At 45.1% G+C, this 19,755-nt stretch overlaps 1 protein-coding gene across 3 annotated transcripts in view; it reads right to left on the bottom strand.

The window, feature by feature from the left end:
- Nucleotides 1-19,755, bottom strand: part of jcada (junctional cadherin 5 associated a) — a 213,971-nt gene that overhangs the window by 78,323 nt on the left and 115,893 nt on the right. For all 3 annotated transcript variants that reach the window (XM_080211793.1, XM_080211785.1, XM_080211800.1), the window contains exon 2: nt 14,240-14,355. The gene's annotated coding sequence lies outside the window, so the exon portion shown is untranslated. The remainder of the gene's footprint in view (nt 1-14,239; nt 14,356-19,755) is intronic.

Raw genomic sequence — 19,755 nt, 5'->3', positions numbered from 1 at the left:
AAGGCTAACATACCATACGCTTTCCTCATCACATTCTGCACCTGTACCGACACCTTCAGGGACTTATGCACTTGCACCCCCAGGTCTCTCTGCGTATCTATACTCCGGATAGTTCTACCTTTTATCGTATAACTCCCCTCCACATTATTCCGGCCAAAGTGCATCACCTCGCTCCACCCCACTCCAGCACTGAATGGGCACCAAGTTATGGTAATGAAGGCACAATCAAATTTTTAGGCTACAGAACCTCCCAGGATGAGCAAAATGAACTGTGTAGCTGGAACCACCTACCGTTCATGCTGCTGGGATCTTCTGGTCCTGCTGATGGTGCACCCCCGCCCCGGTTTCACAGCGGCCAGGGGTGTATTCAATGGGAAACCCTGTTGACAACAGTGGGAACAGACGATCCTGCCACTGGCCACTCCCAAAGCAGATGGCCAGCTGTAGCATAAATCCCGCCCAATGTATTTTTATCCACATTGGGATCTTTTAAAATAAATAACTAACTGGAATTGTGCTCTCAGCTGGCTAAGGATCCAGCTGTCTTTATTTCCTGTGATACAATCCCACTGGGATGGCTGTTTATGTTGAGTCTACATTGCTGGAGGCATTCCTAAACACCTGGACACCACCAGTGTTAAATTATAGACAGATTTGTTCTATTCATCCTTGGGACCATGAGCATCACTGGCTGGCCAGCAATTATTGTCCATCCCTAGTTGTCCTTGAGAAGGTGCTGGTGAGCTGCCTTCTTGAATCGCTGCAGTCCATGTGCTATGGGTTGACCCATAATGTCGTTTGGGAGGGAGCTCCAGGATTTTGACCTATTGACTGTGAGGGAATGCTGATATATTTCCCAGTCAGGATGGTGAGGACTATGGAGGGGAACTTGAAGGTGGTGATGTTCCCATGTATCTGCTGCCATTGCCCTTCTAAATGAATTACAAAGAATTTACAATGCTGAAATAGGCAACTTGTTTAAACCAGTGTTTATTGCTGTACATGAGCCTCTTCCTACCTTACTATATCTAACGCTATGTTCCTGTTTCCCTCATCGGTAAGTCAACTTCTTTTCCCAAAGTAAGGGAGTCTAAAACTAGAGGGATTAAGGTGAGAGGGGAAAGATACAAAAAGGTCCAGAGGGGCAATTTTTTCACTCAGAGGTTGGTGAGTCTCTAGAACAAGCTGCCAGAGGCAGTAGTAGAGATGGGTACAATTTTGTCTTTTGAAAAGCATTTAAATAGTTGCATGGGTACAATGAGTACAGAAGGTTATGGGCCAAATGCAGGCAATTGGGACTCGCTTAGTGGTAAAAACTGGGCGGCATGGTCAAGTTGGGCTGAAGGGCCTGTTTCCATGCTCTAAACCTCTACGACACTCTCTACTTAGCAAGCTTCTCTTTAAATGAATCAATGCTATTCACCTCAACTACTTGATGTGATAGCAGAATCTATGTGCCAGCCACTTCCTTATCAGATTATTAATTACAATCCAGCATTTATGACCTCTGGAGGCAGATTCTTGTGGAAGAGAAGGGTACGCCAAGTTGGTAATCTGGCTTCTTTAAAAACAGTGCCACCTCCAGAGAGTCTAGAAGCAACAATGCAGGTAGATGATGGTGAGACCAGGGGGCTGGAACTCCTGCCTCCATTTATTGGGACATCAACCAGTTGTTATGAAGAATGTTAGCCCACATGCCCTCAACCCCACTGAACCCACATGCCTTTCATATTCCCTCATATCTCCCATATGTCATTGATGCCCCCACCATCCCCCATACCCCCTCCATTCACCCAGATTCACCATGTCCTCTCCACACCTCCTCTATGCCCTCTGCTTTCTCCCACTCTCATTTATTCTGATAACAACTCTTTTTTGACTAAACAAAAGCTTGGGGACAGTCATTTCCGGTTGATTCCCAATGTCAATGCCTTGACTAGTCAGAGTTGGCCTGCCTGGTTTGAAGTTAAACAAAAGCTTGGCAGTTAACTGTTCACTAATGCATTCATGAAGGCAATACCTCCACCATCAGAGTCCACTTTCCTGAAAATCTCATGTAGGATGAATTGTTGTTGTCTTTGAGATTTGATATTCTTGTGAAGCTAGCCTGATGAATGCAAGATGGAAAGCTTCAACAGCATGTCACTCTTTTGAGCAATACTCAAAGGAAGGAAATTCTGCAGAGGCTGGAGTCACTCCTAATACAAAGGGAGATGGTTGTGGCTGTTAGAGGTCAATCACCTCAGTCCCAGTACAACACTGCAGGAGTTCCTCATGGGAGTGTCCTAGACTCATCCATCTTCAGCTACTTCACTAATGATACAGTCAGAATCTTAACATCAGTCATAAGTCCAGAATTGACTTTGATTTGATTTGATTTATTATTGTCACATGTATTAACATACAGTGAAAAGTATTGTTTCTTGCGCGCTATACAGACAAAGCATACTGTTCATAGAGAAGGAAACAAGAGAGTGCAGAATGTAATGTTACAGTCATAGCTAGGGAGTAGAGAAAGATCAACTTAATGCAAGGTAAGTCCATTCAAAAGTCTGACAGCAGCAGGGAAGAAGCTGTTCTTGAGTCGGTTGGTATGTGACCTCAGGCTTTTGTGTCTTTTTCCTGGCAGAAGAAGGTGGAAGAGAGCATGCCTGGGATGCATGGGGTTCTTAACTATGCTGGCTATTTTGTTGAGGCAGCAGGAAGTGTAGTCAGAGTCAATGGATGGGAGGCTGGTTTGCGTAATGGATTGGGCTACATTCATGCCCTCTTGTAGTTTCTTGCAGTCTTGGGCAGAGAAGGAACCATACCAAGCTGTGAGACAACCAGAAAGAATGCTTTCTATAGTGTATCTGTAAATATTAGTCAGAGTCGTAGCTGACGTGCCAAATTTCCTTAGTCTTCTGAGAAAGTAGAGGTGTTGGTGGACTTTCTTAACTATAGTGTTGGCATGGGAGGACCAGGGCAGGTTGTTGGTGATTTGGACATCTAAAAACTTGAAGCTCTCAATCCTTTCTAATTGGTCACTGTTGATGTAGACTGGGGCATGTTCTTCTCTACGCTTCCTGAAGTTGATGACAAGCTTCTCCATTTTGTAGACTGGGGGGTTGGGGGGATGGTGCTGGAGATTGGGGCACTCAGGGACAGGGAGGAGGTCAGGGCTGGCATGCCCCGACCGTGACCATGCCATGCCGGGGGCTAGGGGAGCAGCATTGTGAGGGTCCCTGGCCAGCCAACGATTAAGCTGGCCAGGAACCGGGAGGCTGACAGTTCGAGGCCACTTCGCATGCACAGAGTCCCAGAGCTGTCAAACTCTGATGCGAATAGGCCCCAACTCCGGGTCTTTTAATGATACTCATGATTGTGACCTCTGCAGTGCACAGAATGTGGGAGGTTTGAGTCTGAACTCCCATTAAAAAAACAATCGTGAATTGCACAACTTTTCCCACCAATTCAGAACTTAGAATTTTTTTTGGAGAATCGCTTCTTTCATTTCCGAGAAGTGTGTGCTCTCTTCACTGGGATTCATTCGATCTCATTCACCCCACCACCACTATCAATGAGAATGGAGAATTTGGCATTCAATCAAAACTCCATTCACTGCAGCGGGACTGGAGAATCTCAGTGGGGGACGGGGTCAGAGAATTCCGGCCTTTATTTTTCATACCAAAATCCACCACCTCACACGTATTTGTGTTTAAATTAATTTGACATGCAATTTTTTGTAAACATTTCCTCGTATTATCTTGTGCGCTTCCACTGTATTAAATATAATCCCTAGTCTGGTGTCATCTGTAAATTTTGGAATCGTATTTCTGCGATCTAACTAAATTGTGAGAATATTGATCCAAACTTTTACTGGAAATGCTTGAAGTGGAGAATTTGGCTTAACCTGTTCCTCCACTGGATCCCAAGGGCATCATAGAATCTGGGTAATACTGTAAATGTTGTCAGCACATAGAAGCTTGATTTTGCCTGAATGTGGTTAGCACTTCAGTGTATGAAATCGATGTATAGAGGGGAATTTTATCACCCCATCATGGTGGCGCTGTAAAATGTGGCAAGCAGCTCAAAAGTCCTTGATTTCAGCAGGACTGGAAAAACCCAACAGAGGGAGGGCCCAGAAAATCCCATCTGTAGAGCCCAAAAACCAAGGAGTGATACTTATTCTTAAGTGATGATAAAAAATAGTAATTGACTGCAGGAAGTGTAGTGGAGAACATGGGCCTGTCTACATCAATGGGAATGAAGTAGAAATAGTCGAGGTGTCCAAATCACCAACAACCTGTCCTGGACCCCCTTGCTGACTCTATAGTTAAGAAAGCCCACCACGCCTCTACTTTGTCAGAAGATTAAGGAAATTTGGCATGTCCACTATGACTCTTACCAACATTTACAGATGCACCATAGAAAGCATTCTTTCTGGTTGTATCACAGCTTGGTATAGCTCCTGCTCTGCCCAAGACCACAAGAAACCACAAAGGGTCGAGAATGAAGCCCTGTTCATCACTCAAACCAGCCTCCCATCCATTGACTTTGTCTACACTTCCCGCTGCCTTGGCAAAGCAGATAGGATAATCCATGCACCCCAGACATACTCTCTTCCACCTTCTTCCTTCTAGGGAAAAAGATACAACAGTCTGAGGACATGTACCAACCAACTCAAAGACAGCTTCTTCCTTGCCGCTGTCAGACTTTTGAATGGACTTACTTTGCATTAAGTTGATCTTTCTCGACACCCTACCCATAACTGTAACATTACATTCTGCCTCTCGCATTTCCTTTCGTTGTGTGGTATATTTTGTCTGTACAGTGTGCAAGAAAATATACTTTTCACTGTATACTAATATATGTGACAACAATAAATCAAATCAAATCAAATCAAAACTGATATGAAAAAAATAGATTCAGCGCTAGCTGTAATTGTGTGTCCAATTCTGGACACCACACTTTAGGAAGGGTCACCTTCGGCGGGACAGAAAGATGCTGCCAACAGAAATGGCTGGAAAATTTTGGCCTCTGTCTGAGGGTCACCTTTGGAAGGAGCAGCATGTAAATGAAGAAGAGGAATATTTGATTTAGTCCTGCTGCTAAAGCATCATTATCACTGCTCATTTTCTCAAATTTCGCATATTGCACCAACAGGTCAGCTTAGCTGGGAGCAGCCTCAGTGGAAAGGGGTTGCTTTTAATCCATAGTTTGCACTGACGTGGCAAGTGCCTTTCACATTAATTTAACAATCTGATCCATAATGGGGAGAGTCACTCCTGCTAATGGACTTGCAATCTCTGATTGTGACGTTAATAGGCCACTGGCGCATAGACCCCCAGGGCACGATTTCACAGATTCCATTCAGTGGAATAAAATGCCATTTCACAGCGCATTACTGCCACAAGATCCTTGGAAACTACTTGTGCCATGGTTTCACATCACCAGGATGTAATTCTCCCGCATCAGACTGAGAAACAGCCTTGACCTTTTAGTCAAAGTCTGTTTGGAACACCAGAAGGCCCATGAGACATGTCCCAAATGCCGAGATCAGGTGTAGAAACAATGATAATTTAAAACAATTTATTAAAAAAAAATGTGATTTTTGGATAGCTGACCTATCATTCTCATTTATATATAGCACAGTGGCACACTGTTGCCTCACAGAAGAAGGGACTCAGGTTCAATTCACATTTTGGGTCACTGTCTGTGTGAAGTCTGCACTTTCTCCCTGTGTCTGCATGGATTTTCTCCAGGTCCTCCCACAGTCCAGAAGACATGCTGGTTAGGTGCATTGGCCATGCTAAATTCTTCCTTAGTGTACCTGAACAGGCACAGGAGTGTGGCAACTAGAAGATTTTCACTGCAGTGCCTACTTGCGACACTAAGAAATAAACTTTAAACTTCATTTTTTAAAAATATGCAATATTTCATTCTACAGAATGTGTGGGATAGGTGTGATAGCATAAATGGGTGAGAAGGGAAGGATTATCAGGTTAGCTGAGCGTTTTTTTTTGTCTCAGGCCAAAAGTTTCAACAAAGTATTTAAGGTAGGTGCAAGCTTAGATGGTAGTTGACACAGGGACAGGAATAGCTCATTTAGCTGCTCAGAACCTTAGGGGCAGGATTTTCCAGCAGGATTTTCCGTGCTCACTCCAAGGCTGGAAAATCCCGATTCAGATCAATGGACTTTTTCATAGTCTTGTCCTGTCCGCTATGACTCCTGTGGCGGCAGAATAGGAAAATTCCATCCTCAAAGCTGAGATCAAGCACATTGTCCCTCCCCTTTCTAACTGGACTGTTCCCTCCACAACACCCTGCGCCACTTCCCTATCAATTCCAACACCTTGTCCCTATCCTACAGCACCTTCCCATGCAAACACAGGAGGTGCAACACCTACCCTCTTACCTCCTCTCTCCTCACCATCCAAGGTCCCAAACAATCCTTCTAGGTGAAGCCGCAGTTTCTGTGCGCTTCTCTCAACCTAGTTTTGGATATTTGCTGCTCACAATGTGGTCTCCTTTACATGGTGGTGGAGTGGTGAGGAAACAAAACACAGACTGGCTGACCACTCAATCTGCAAGCATAACCCTGAGCTTCTGCTTGCCTGTCATTCTCATTCTCCATCTTGCTCTCATGCAGACATTCCCAGCCTCAGCCTGTTGCACGGTTCCAGTGAAGCCAAATTCAAGCTTAAAGAACAAAATAGACACTGAAGTCAACACAGTTCGATAATCTCAGACTCTATTTCAGCCTCTACATTTTGATTCTGTTTCATTTTACATATGCCGGTCTTAACCTTGTTTCTCACATTTTGATCTTGGACACTGCTATTCCTTATTCTGCCACTCACACTGAGTCTGGACAAATAGGAACAAAGAAAATTACAGCACAGAGCAGACCCTTTGGCGCTGCACTGACTATGCTGCCCGTCTGAACTAAAACCCCCTAGCCTTCCAGGAACCATATCCCTCTATTCCCATCCTATGTATTTGTCAAGGCGCTCCTTAAAAGTCACTACAGTATCTGCTTCCAGTACCTCCCCTGGCACTGAGTTCCAGGCACCCACTACACTCTATGTAAAAAAATCTTCCCTCATGCATCTCCTTTCAACCTTGCCCCTTGCACCTTAAACCTATACCCCTTTTATTTCTTTATCACAAACATTACTTTTGCCTTTTGCACCATCAAATCTTTTATCAGTTGAGCGCCCCTATCCTCCACCCGATCACAGAACTTTCTTTTTGTTCTTCCCTCTCCTCCTTTTCTGTGGCACTGCTGCCTCACAGTGTCAGGGATCTGGGTTCAATTCTGGCCTCAGGTTACTGTCTGCACGTTTGCACGCCCTCCCCATGTTCGCTGTTAGCTCTGTTTCTTTCTCCACAAATGCTGCCTGACCTGCTGAGTGTTTGCGGCATTGTCTGTTTTTGTTTAAAACATTGATATTGTTAGGAATGGATCCGTGTTTTGGTTCTTCCAGGGAGTTGGGTAACTGTGTCATAAGACCATAAGATATAGGAGCAGAATTAGGCCATTCAGCCCATCGAGTCTGCTCCGCCATTCAATCATGGTTGATATGATTCTAATCCCCGTTCTCCTATCTTCTTCCCGTAGCCCTTGATTTCCTTACTGATCAAGAAACTATCTATGTCTGTCTTAAAGCCTCTCAATGACCTGGCTGCCACAGATCTTGTGGCGATGAATTTCACAGATTCACCACTCTCTGGCTGAAGAAATTTCTCCTCATTTCAGTTTTAAAGAAATGTCATTTCATTCTGAGGTTGTGCCCTCGATTTCTAGCCTCTTCCACTCATGGAAACATCTTCTCCACGTCCACTCTATCCAGGCCTCGCAATATCCTATAAATTTCAATTAGATCCCCCCACCTCGGCATCCTTCTAAACTCCATTGAGTATGGACCCAGACTCTTCAACCTCTCCTCATATGACAAATCATATTCCAAGGATCATTCTTGCAAACCTCTTTTGGAACACCTCCAAGGCCAGCACACCCTTCAGTATCTATGGAAACTCAAAAAAGGAGAAGAAGCACAGAGGATGGCACAGCTATGCCTGTGTTGCAGCTTCTTTTAATCAAGGTTTACCAGAACACAAGGGTTCCCCAAGGATCCCAGAAGAGTTCTATTCAATCTTCAGCTCATTTGAAAAACGGATTGTTCACTTTTTCAGGGTATATTGCCCTGGATTTTTAGTGAGTAGGGTTGACTCAGAAGCTTTTTAAAATAGTGGGTGGGTTCCGATTGCAGGATTCTCAATCCCATTCCCGAGCTGTCTAATTTCCAGTTGTGTGCTTTTTCCCGTCAGATGCCTGTGTCTAGCACTCATGACCTGGCCTGCTCCAGTGCGGAGATAGCATGTTCTACTCTGTAATTTTCATGGAGTCAGGATAGCTTTTTGTAACCCATGGTGTGCATGGGAATGCCTTTTAAAAGGTAAGTTCAAAAGGCCTCTCTCATGCATCCTCCCCCCACATGGCATGTTAACCTCCCATCCACCCCCATGTCCCCTCATGCCTCCTCGGCCAGGCCTTGCCCTTCTACCAACACCTAGGATTTTTCGTGCCCCTCATGCCAAGCTCTGCCCCTCAACCCATTCCCTCATTAAGTATGTTCAACTCAAAACCCAGACAGCTATTAGAATGACAGAACAGCTGCTCTCCAGAGGAAACATTGTTTGATTGACAGTTCAGACTCACTGAGCACTACAATCAATTTTACAATATTTGTTGACATAAGTCAAGGGGTTTATGGTTTTTGAACATTCTAAAGGATTGGATGATTTTATAACCTTCCCAGACATTTCCCTCAAGCGTAGGAGAAATTTATCAATGGATTACATTTCTTCAAAGCTCTTTTTTACACCTACTGCTTTACACTGCGGTATTCATTGATCCTAGCAAATATACAATGGGTTAATTTTTTCATTTTTTTAAATTCATTTTTATGGGATGTGGGCTTTGCTGGCTAGGCCAGCATTTAATGGCCATGCCTTATTATCCTTGAGAAGGTGGTAGTGAGCTACCTCCTTGAATTGCTGCAGTGTATGTGGTGTAGGTACTCCCACAATGCTATTAGGGAGGGAGTTCCACAATTTTATACCCAGTGACAGTTGAAGAACAGCGATATATTTCCAAGTCAGGATGGTGAGCCTGAGAGGAACTTCCAGATTGCAGTTTCCATTGTGTCTGGTGTCCTTATTCTTTTAAATGGTAGTGGTTGTGGGTTTGGAAGGTGCTGCCGAAGGAACCTTGGTGAGTTCCTGCAGTCCATCTTGTAGATGATACACACTGTTGAGTTGTTTAAGAGTAACTTAGACAGGCAAACGAGTGGATTGGAGATGGGGGGATATAGGAGATTGTTGTAAATAAGGTTCATTAGCATTGGGACGTCCCTGGTAATGTAAAAGGATTTGGTATGATAATAATGTTTTTCTCTTTTAATTCACAGATTTTAAGTCGGTCCGCCTTGATGTCCAATGAGGGGCATACACGTGATGGGTCGTACTTGGGCTGCTCTTGAATGTTCGAAAGTGGCATAGGGCTTCATGTCGTTAGAGTGTGCTTAAACTGGACCAGATGCTGGGCAACACGACAGCTCAGTGACTATCACTGTTTGCTGTGCAGATACATGGATTTGGGCCGGTGTCTGTGGGAGTTTGCACATTCTCCCCGTGCTTGCGTGGGTTTTCTCCAGGTGCTCCGGTTTCCTCCCACACCCCAAAGATGTGCTAATAGGCTGATTGGAGGTAATAAATTGTCCCTAAGTTAGTTTCCCTCAATGTGGATTGCCATAGACAATAGGTAGGGGTCATGGGTGGAGGGGGGGACTGGTAATGTTAAAATGGCGGCGCGGGCTCGTTGGGCCGAAGGGCCTGTTTCCCGGGCTGTTTTTGTTCTTTGTTGCCACTGTTTGTCAGTGATGGAGGGAATGAATATTTGTGGAAAGGGTGCCATTCAAGCAAGATGCTTTGTCCTAGATGGCGTCGAGCTTCTTGAGTGTTGTTGGAAGAGTACTCATCCAGGTAAGTGGAGAATGTTCCATCATGGTCCTGAGTTGTGCACTGTAAATGGTGGACAGGCTTTGGGCAGTCAAATGGTGAGCTAATAACCACAGAATTCCCAGCCTCTGATCTGCTCTTGTAGCCAACGTATATGGCTAGTCCAGTTCAATTTCTGGTCAATGGTAACACCCAGGATGTTAATAGAGAAGGATTCAGTGATGGCAATGCCATTGAATGTGAAGGAGCGATGGTAAGATCCTCTGTTTTTGAAGGTGGTCATCGACTGTCAGTTTTGTGATGTGAATGTTCTTTGCCACTTGTCAGCCCAAATCTAGATATTGTCCAGGTCGTGTTGCATTTGGACATGGACTGCTTCAGTATCTGAGGAGTCGCGAACATTGCTGAACATTGCGCAATCATCAGTGACCATCTCATTTCTGATATAGAATCACAGAATCCTAGAGCCCCTACACTGCAGAAGGAGGCCATTCAGCCCATTGAGTCTGCACTGAACACAATCCCACTCAGGCCCTATCCCCACAACCCCATTCATGTACCCTAGCTAGTCCCCCTGACATTAAAGGTCAATTTAGCATGGCCAATCCACCTAACCTGAAATACTTTGGACTGCGGGAGGAAACCGGAGCACCCAGAGGAAACCCATGCAGACACGGGGAGAACTCTGCACAGGCAGTGACCCAAGCTGGGAATCAAACCCAGGTTCCCAGGCCCCCATATGATGGAAGGACAGTCATTGATGAGGCAGCTGAAGCTGGTTGGGACTGGAACATGACCTGAGTGATTGTACTTGAATTGGAATTGGAAATTGGCAAAGGAGGCATGAGTGGACAGAAGGGCAAATCTTGACATGGGACGTGAGGGAATGTAAGGGGCGAGGTGACATGAGGAAGCCTGGATGGGGTATGGGAAGTGTTTGGAGGGTGAAGGGGATGCAAGGGCTGAGGAACAGAGAGCCTTATTGTTTTTTTTCACTGAGACCAGGTCCCACATCATTGAGGCAGGCCTTTTAAACAGCCCCTGCAGCTGCCTCCACACTTCACTTGGGTCAGCTGGCCCGACACCAGCTCCCAGTCAACCCCCAGCATTGAGATCCTATCATAGTAGGCACTTTCTCCTGAGACGAACAGGCTGAGCCAGGAATTTTCCCGACTCCCCCTAACCCACGTCTAGGATGAAATTGGGTGGAACTTTTCTTTGTTTCCGCAGAGAGCTGGCTGAGGTGAGAAAACCAGGATGGATAACTTTATTCAACATATTTTATAGCACTCTTTTCCAAAATAAATCTCCGGCATGGTCCACGCTGTTATGTTGTTGGACAGGGCCTAATACTGGCTCGACAGAGATCAGGCTACTCTGTGATATTAAAATAAACATTTCCCCACCCAACCACAAAGGGAACTCCCCTCAAATGGGGCTCAGCAGAGGGGCCCGCTGGCACTGTCCCCTGGCATTTGTTTTCTAATTCTCATGAGGCTTTGCGCCCACATCGCCATTTGCTCTCGCGGCAAACGCAGCTGAAAAATCACAGCGTTCCTTTCTTAAATTTAATGAAAAATAATCATTCCTCTGTTCAATAGTGTTTTAATTCTGTTTCATTTTTGTTTAGAATTTCTATATATATGGTGGGAGTGGAAGAGGGAGAGAGGAGGTTGGATTGCCATAGAATTTCACAATATGTTAAAGAGTTCCTTAACCAAAAAGAAGGTTGAAAAGTACTGATGTATTGTGTTTAACAGCAATCAAACCATAGACAATAAGAATCGTAAAACCATAGAGAGACTCTATCAGGGCTGGAGGCAATAAGATGGCTGAGGGGAGAAAGATGCAGATTCCTATCATACAGACAAGTTAATGGGTTCAACAGGCTGACAACTAGATTTTTTTGAGTGGTTTGCAGAGAAATGCAAAACTGCTGGGTGAACCAGAAGTGTATATTTGCAGCAAATGTTCCATCATTTCTTTGGCAAACTAAGGCTACTTTCCCGTTGATATATTAATCTGACTAGCCCCCACAGCCTACGCTGTTAAATCGGTTTCCAGTGGCTGGCACACAGATTTGTCTGAATTGCAGTTCAAGGACCAACATGAAAACAGCTGAAGAAATGTTTGCTATCTTTCTGCACCCCTGTAAACATGCCTGGATGAGTGATAAGGAGTCAGCCAGAAGTTAGCCCAGTAGTGAGGGAGAATTTAAACTATGTACTAAGTGTAATCAGATCCAGATTTTTCAGGGAACCGTTGTTAGCAGTATGGAAAATCTGATGGACTGGCAACAGGTTCGTTGGCTTCAGGCGGAAAGTTCCGGTCCTGCGGAGGGCAAAACTGCAAAACCCTGCCATAGTCAAAATGAATGGGGAAGCAGGCTCAAAGGGCTGAATGGCCTACTCCTGCTTCTGTTTTCTATGTTTCTATGTGTGCACTTCAAAGGAACAAGCTCAAGATTTTGTTACAGATAAAGCAAACAGGAAATGTTCCCCGCTATCCCCTGGTCAGACAGCATCATAGCAGTTAGCTTCCTTTCCATCGAATCTGCAGGAGTGGCAATGCAGCAGTTGCCCTGTATGTATGGTCATTACCATGCCATTAATGCCAAATCTGTTATCACCACCCCCCGCAATTGTCCCCCATCATCCTCAACACTGGGGCCCCACAAGGCTGTGTCCTCAGCCCCTTACTATACTCCTTATACAGCTATGTGTGGCCAAATTCCCCTCCAGTTCGATTTTCAAGTTTGCTGATGACACCACCATGGTGGGTTGGATCTCAAACGATGATGAGACAGAGTACAGGAATGAGATAGAGCATCTGATGAACTGGCGCCGTGACAATAATCTCTCCCTCAATGTCAGTAAAATGAAAGGGTTATCATCAACTTTAGGAAGCGTAGTGGAAAATATGCCCCTGTCTACATTAATGACGGAGAAATGGAAATGGTCGAGAACTTCAATTTTCTGGGCGTCCTGGTCCTTCCATGCTGATGCTATAATTAAGAAAGCCCACCAATGCCTCTACTTTCTCAGGAGGCTAAGGAAATTTGGCATGCCCGCCATGACTCTCACCAATTTTTACAGATGCACTATAGAAAGTATCCTTTCTAAATCCTTTCTAAGTATCACAACTTGGTATGACTTCTGCTCTGACCACGACTTCAAGTAATTATGAAGAGTCCTGAATGAACCAGTCCATCACTCAAACCAGCCTCCCATCGAGTGATTCTGTCTACGTTTCCTGCTGCCACAGAAAAGCATAATCAGCATAACCATGGCTGCCATGCACCTCAGACATACTTTCTTTCACCTTCTTTCATCGGGAAAACGATACAAAAGTCTGAGATCATGTACCAACTGACCCAAGAACAGCTTCTTCCCTGCTGCCATCAGACTTTTGAGCGGACCTACCTTATATTATGCTGAACTTTCTCTACATCCTGTGACTGTAACATTATATTCTGCAAACTCTCCCTTCCTTCTCCCAAATGTACTCATGAATTACAAGTTTTGCCAAGAATCAATGGGCAGAATTTTACGAGAATGATTCGAAGTGTTCAGCGAGTGTGGAAATGGGAGAGATGTAGATCTGTATTTTTGGGTGAGTTTTCACGCCTAGCCTCGTGCTCATAGTGCATGGAAAAATGGTTTAGACCATTTGTAGCTGCTACAAATGGGTGGGTGGGCTTAATTCGTCAGCCAGCCTGCAAAAGGAACTATTCCGCATGTGCAGACCTCTGATGCTGCACATTTGCAATAGCAGCAACAGAGATCTGACAGACAGAGAGCTGTCAGACCTCTGCTGCTGCAGGCAACCTCAACAAACTCCCCCTCCCCTACAATTGCAGGAGCCTGCAGCCAACCGCAAACCCCATGGCACCTGAAATGCAGCCCCTGCCAATCCCCTGTCACCCAAATGGATCATGCCCCCCCTTCATTGATTGCGATGCAGAGCAGGCCCTCCCTCCCTCTCTTCCCTCCACTGAATTGCCTGCAGAGCGACAACAGGTTCCCACTCCCTTCCTGATTGGGCCCCGTCAGGCCCCATTCCTTTAAGCCCCAGCACATAGGCCCTGCCCCTATAAGTCCCACCCCTATAGGACCCGCCCCCATTGATGGGTGGGGTGAACCGGTAAAACCCCAACCAATACGAATCACTGTATCTCAATACACGTGGCAATGATAAATCAAACCAAATCAAATCCAACTGAATTGTTTCTCACCTGACTGGTAGTTTGACTGCACGCTGTCATCCATGGAGTGCAGTCAGGTGGAACTTCAACTGTCAATTTTGAATTGTCCTTCCTACATTCTTGAGTTGTGTAAACTTTATCCAAATCTGTAAAACAAGAAATCACGTGTAGTTTTATATATTTGTGAAATCATTTTCTGTTTCAGATTTTCTTTTGTCCTTCCCTGAAAAAACCAACAGAGACAAGGTTAGTGCCGACAGACTCTGGTGTCTTCCCCACCCTCCAGCATCTTGCCATGCAGCTATTTTTGGCACATTACCATGGGCTGTGGATATCGGTTACTGACTAACGAGGGTTGCTGCTGCAATGGGGCAGAGGGAGTTTGAATGAGGTGTTCATGCTTTGAGTATTTTCCACCCTTCTTATCAGAGATTCTTCAGTGTCAGGACAGTAGATTATTCTCAGATGAGCTGTCAGTTCCTTAAGGCCTTTGGAAACTCCATCACTGGCTCTGATATCTCGGTATGTGGAGAAACATGCACTGGCTAATCCTCACGTCTGTCATAGAGTCATAGAGGTTTACAGCATGGAAACAGGCCCTTTAGCTCAACTTACCCGTGCCGCTCTTCTTTTTTAAACCCCTAAGCTAATTCCAATTGCCCACATTTGGCCCATATCCCTCTATACCCATCACACCCATGTAACTATCTAAATGCTTTTTAAAAGACAAAATTGTACCCGCCTCTACGACTACCTCTGGCAGCTTGTTCTGGACATTCACCACCCCCTGTATAAAAACTGCCCCTCTGGACCCTTCTGTATCTCTCCCCTTGCACCTTAAACCTATGCCCCCTAGTTTTAGTCTCCCCTACATTTGGGAAAAGATATCGACTATCTAGCTGATCTGTGCCCCTCATTATTTTATAGATCTCTATAAGATCACCCCTCAGCCTCCTACGCACCAGAGAAAAAGGTCCCAGTCTATCCAGCCTCTCCTTATAACTCAAACCATCAAGTCCTGGTAGTGTCCTGGTAAATCTTTTCTGCGCTCTTTCTAATTTAATAATATCCTTTCTATAACAGGGTGATCAGAATTGCACACAGTATTCCAAGTGTGGCCTTACCAATGTCTTGTACAATTTCAATAAGACATTTCAACTTCTGTATTCAATGTTTTGACCGATGAAACCAAACATGCCGAATGCCTTCTTCACCACTCTGTCCACCTGTGACTCCACTTTCAAGGAGCTATGAACACGTACCCCTAGATCTCTTTGTTCTGTAACTCTCCCCTATGCCCTACCATTAACTGAGTAAGTCCTGCTTGGTTCAATCTATCAAAATGCATCACTTTGCATTTGTCTGATGTGAGGTGATGCATTTTCCTCTGTCAGAGAGGAAAATGGCCAGGCTTGTAAAGGACAAACTTCATTGATCTGAGACACCATTCAAAATTTCAGCTGCTCCGAGGGGTATGACAAATTACTGTGGCTGCTGGAAATCTGATGTAAAAACACCAAATGCTGGGAATTCTCAGTGGGTTAGACAATAAGCCTGTGAGTAGTGAAGCAGAGCGGATGGACTGAATTTTACCAGCCTTTTGGGAGTGGGCAAGATGATATGGGCAGGTGCCTTCCTGCCACCATGCCATTTTGTCAACGATGAAAAACACAGTTGATGACATCCCCACTGCCTAGAGCTGAATTGAGCTACTTATCTGAATGATAAGTTAAGGACCTCTTCTCTTCTGCACTGGTACTTTACCAGTGGCTGTGGGGCGTAAGGTTGTGGAGAATGGGATGCCCTCTACCGAGGTGGGCAGGGGTGAGGTGGACCACCCGATAAATCCTGGCAATCTTCTAGTGGGCTACAGTGTGTGGGGGTCAGGGTTTTTTTTTTGAGCACTCTTTGATCCAAGCAGGGGTCGCCCATTGTGTTAACGTTAATGTTGTTGCATCACTTGGCCTCGGTGAGCCCTCCACCTCACCAGGCCCCACGTGCCCAGATTCCAATTGCCTGTCTTCAAAGGCAAACGGACACCGATGTGCTCTCGTCTTCTAGGTGCTGTCCCATTGAGTTTGCCGATCCTGTAAATGGGCTAGCAGGTTTTCCTCCGTAAAAGGACAGCAGTCCTGAGAGCAGTCTCTTAGTTATCTGCTGCAGGCAAAAGGTGCCTCCAGTCCCACTGCTGGGGTTGTCTCCACCTCTGACTCTGGGGAGTGGGGGGTGGGGGGGAGTGATTTTTGCGACCTACATATAAAGTTCAGTCATATGTTTATGGTCAGAACATTCTGATAAAAAATCATGGGCCCAGAATATTGGCCATGGTTTTCCTGGGAAGTTTCCCGGTGCGGGGACTGGATGTGGATCACTGCTCACCAAATGGAGGCAGGCAAACAACTGAAATGATTCAAGCCCCCATTAAGGTCGATTTGCCAGGCCAGCTGTATTGGGAAAACAATCAAACTAAGGATTGATCAGTCTCCTGGACCTGATGACTTTCATTGTAGGTCCTAAAATAACTGGCCACAGAAGAAGTAGATGCATTGGTCATGAATTTCCAAAACTCCCTGGAATTTGGAAAAGTCATGATGTGGAGATGCCGGCGTTGGACTGGGGTAAACACAGTAAGAAGCCTCACAACATCAGGTTAAAGTCCTACAGGTTTATTTGGTAGCAAAAGATACTAACTTTTGGAGCACTGCTTCTACATCAGGTAAGTGGGAATTCTGTTCACAAACTGTGTCTTTATATGCCCTGGTTATGAACAAAACTTCCTAACGAAGGAGCAGTGCTCTGAAAGTTAGTGGCTTTTGCTACCAAATGAACCTGTTGGACTTTAACCTGGTGTTGTGAGGCTTCTTACTGTTTTGGAAAAGTCCCAGTACATTGGAAAGTCACTAATGTAACACAGAAAGCAGGAACACGTGGACCAGTTGGCCTATCACCTGTCACAGGAAAATGCCAGTGTTCATTCTTAAGAATGCAGTATCAGGACAGTTGGAAAACTGTAAGACAATTCAGCAGAGTCAACACGGTTTAATGAAAGGGAGGTCACGTTTAACAGAAGTAAGGTGAATCGAAGGAAATCTGTAACCATGGCATACTTTGATTTCCGAAAGACATTCGATAAGAAGCCACAATATAAGTTACTACAAATAAGAACTCATTGTGTTTATTTATTCATTAGTGTCACAAGTAGTCTTACGTTAACACTGCAATGAAGTGACTGTGAAAGTCCCCTAGTCGCCGTACTCTGCACCTGTTCAGGTAACTGAGGGAGAATTTAGCATGGCCAATGCGCCTAACCAGCACTCCCTTCAGACTGTGAGAGGAAACTGGAACACCCGGAGGAAACCCACACAGACACGGGGAGAGACAGTGGTCCATGCTGGGAATCGAACCTGGGTCCCTGATGGTGTGAGGCAGCAATGTTAACCACTGTGCCACCATGCCCCTGTGTAAGCGGTGACACATTAACTGGGTAAAGGTTTGGTTAGCAAAAAGGAAGCAGAGAGTATGAATAAATAGGTCATTTTTGTGGGTTGATAAGTACTAAGTGAAGTGCCTAAGGGATCAGTGCTGGGTCCTCAACTATAGGTAATCTTTGTTAGTGACTTGAATAATGGAACTGAACATGTGTGTCCTGGGCAGTCATTGGAACCGGTCTCCATGTCCCTAAGAGGAAACGCTACCCCTGTGGCTCCAATGGGGCAATAGATGGGGTTTGTCAGTTTGGCTGCTGTGATTTTTAATTTCACACTTACCTCTCCAGGAGCACTTCCATTTTAAGGTGCCCTTGTGGTCCCTGAATTACCTCAACAGCACCCACATTTCTGGATGGGGCTGTCAAGTCTTCATAGCTGCTGGCTCTTTGATTGGGCTGGTAACATCTACACCCCATCAGTCATTCTTAACTTAAAATAAAAATTCTGACCCAGGATATGGATGTTGCTGGCTAGATCAGCATTTATTGCCCATCCTGATTGCCATTGAGAAGATGGTGGTGAGGTGCCTTCTTGAATCATTTCAATCCATGTGGTGTAGGTGCACCCACAGTGCTGTTAGGGAGGGAGTTCCAGGATTTTAACCCAGTGACAAGTAACTAATCAATTAAACAGCCTAATTAGAAGGCCAGTTCTGGGACTATCCTGGTGCTAGTCTCAATTTTGGCAAATAGGAGATCAGGCCCCCATTTGGCCTTAATGTCCGAGTCCAAAGCTTACAAACTCTTTCTCTCTCCATTGATGATTCAAGACTTGCAGAGTATTTCCAGCACTTTTGTGGTCACACATGATAACCCATCTCAACTTCAGAGTAATTCGCAATTTGTTTCCACAGCCAAAATTTTACATTGCTTGGGTAATCCAAAATTGTGTGAAAAGATGTCTTGAATGCGCCCTGATGTTGTTGCGCACACGAGAGCAATATTTCCGGTCAGCAGGTGAGTGAGAGAGTTGGGAGCGCACCCACTGACAATCACACAGGCAATTTAACCCATTGAACACAATTGTACATGACTTGTCTGTGCCGTTTGGCCAGCAGCCCTTTACTTTTCAGCTTCAACGTCGATCCAGGGATGAGATGTCTGGGCTGAAATAAAAGTCAAAATATTGTCTGGGGTCTGAGGTTTGTGTTTGAACGTGCTGCCTTAACACTCTGTGCATTATTTTTCCATCACTATATCACTACAACTGTGAACAGTTCTGGTCACCCTATTATAGAAAGGATATTATTAAACTAGAAAGAGTGCAGAAAAGACTTACTAGGATGCTACTGGGGCTTGGTGGTTTGCGTTATAAGGAGAGACTGGATAGATTGGGACTTCTTTCTCTGGCGCGTAGGAGACTTTGTAGTGATCTCATAGAGGTCTATAAAATAATGAGGGGCATAGATCAGCTCGATAGTCAATATCTTTTTCCAAAGTTGGGAGAGCCTAAAACTAGAGGGTGTAGGTTTAAGGTGAGAGGGGAGAGATACAACAGGGTCCAGAGGGGCAACTTTTTTCACACAGAGGGTGGTAAGTGTCTGGAACAAGCTGCCAGAGATAGTTGTGGAGGTAGGTACAATTTTGTCTTTTTTAGAAGCATTTAGACAGTTACATGGTTATTTGGCTATAGAGGGATATGGGCCATTAGCTTAGTGGTTAAAAAAGGGCAGCATGGACAACTTGGGCCGAAAGGCCTGTTTCCATGCTGTAAACCTCTATGACTCTATTTATTTTCACATGTTTTCAGATTCCTGGGACATCTCTGCAGTGTCTGCAACACCAACCACCCCCAACCCCCCCTACCTGAGGGAACACATTAAAACTGCCAGCCACAGCCTCCATCTTCTTAGTGCCCACTGTCTGCCTGTTCTGTGCCCGGCAATGCTGATCCCTTCCCATTTTCTTGCCCGTTAATTGGCCAGCAAGTATGAAATCCCATTCTGGGCCCGATTGTTCCTGCATCCTGGCACTCCGAGTGTGCTCACCCAACAGACAAAAAAGTCAGGATTCTTTTGATTGTTACTAAAACTGCTTTAAACCAACACTTCATTCATTT

This window comes from Carcharhinus amblyrhynchos, chromosome 2 (assembly GCF_965287045.1).
Source record: "Carcharhinus amblyrhynchos chromosome 2, sCarAmb.v2.hapA, whole genome shotgun sequence".
Lineage (NCBI taxonomy): Eukaryota > Metazoa > Chordata > Chondrichthyes > Carcharhiniformes > Carcharhinidae > Carcharhinus > Carcharhinus amblyrhynchos.
The sequence above is the reverse complement of the archived record's forward strand: the minus strand, read 5'-3'. Positions and strand labels throughout refer to the sequence as shown.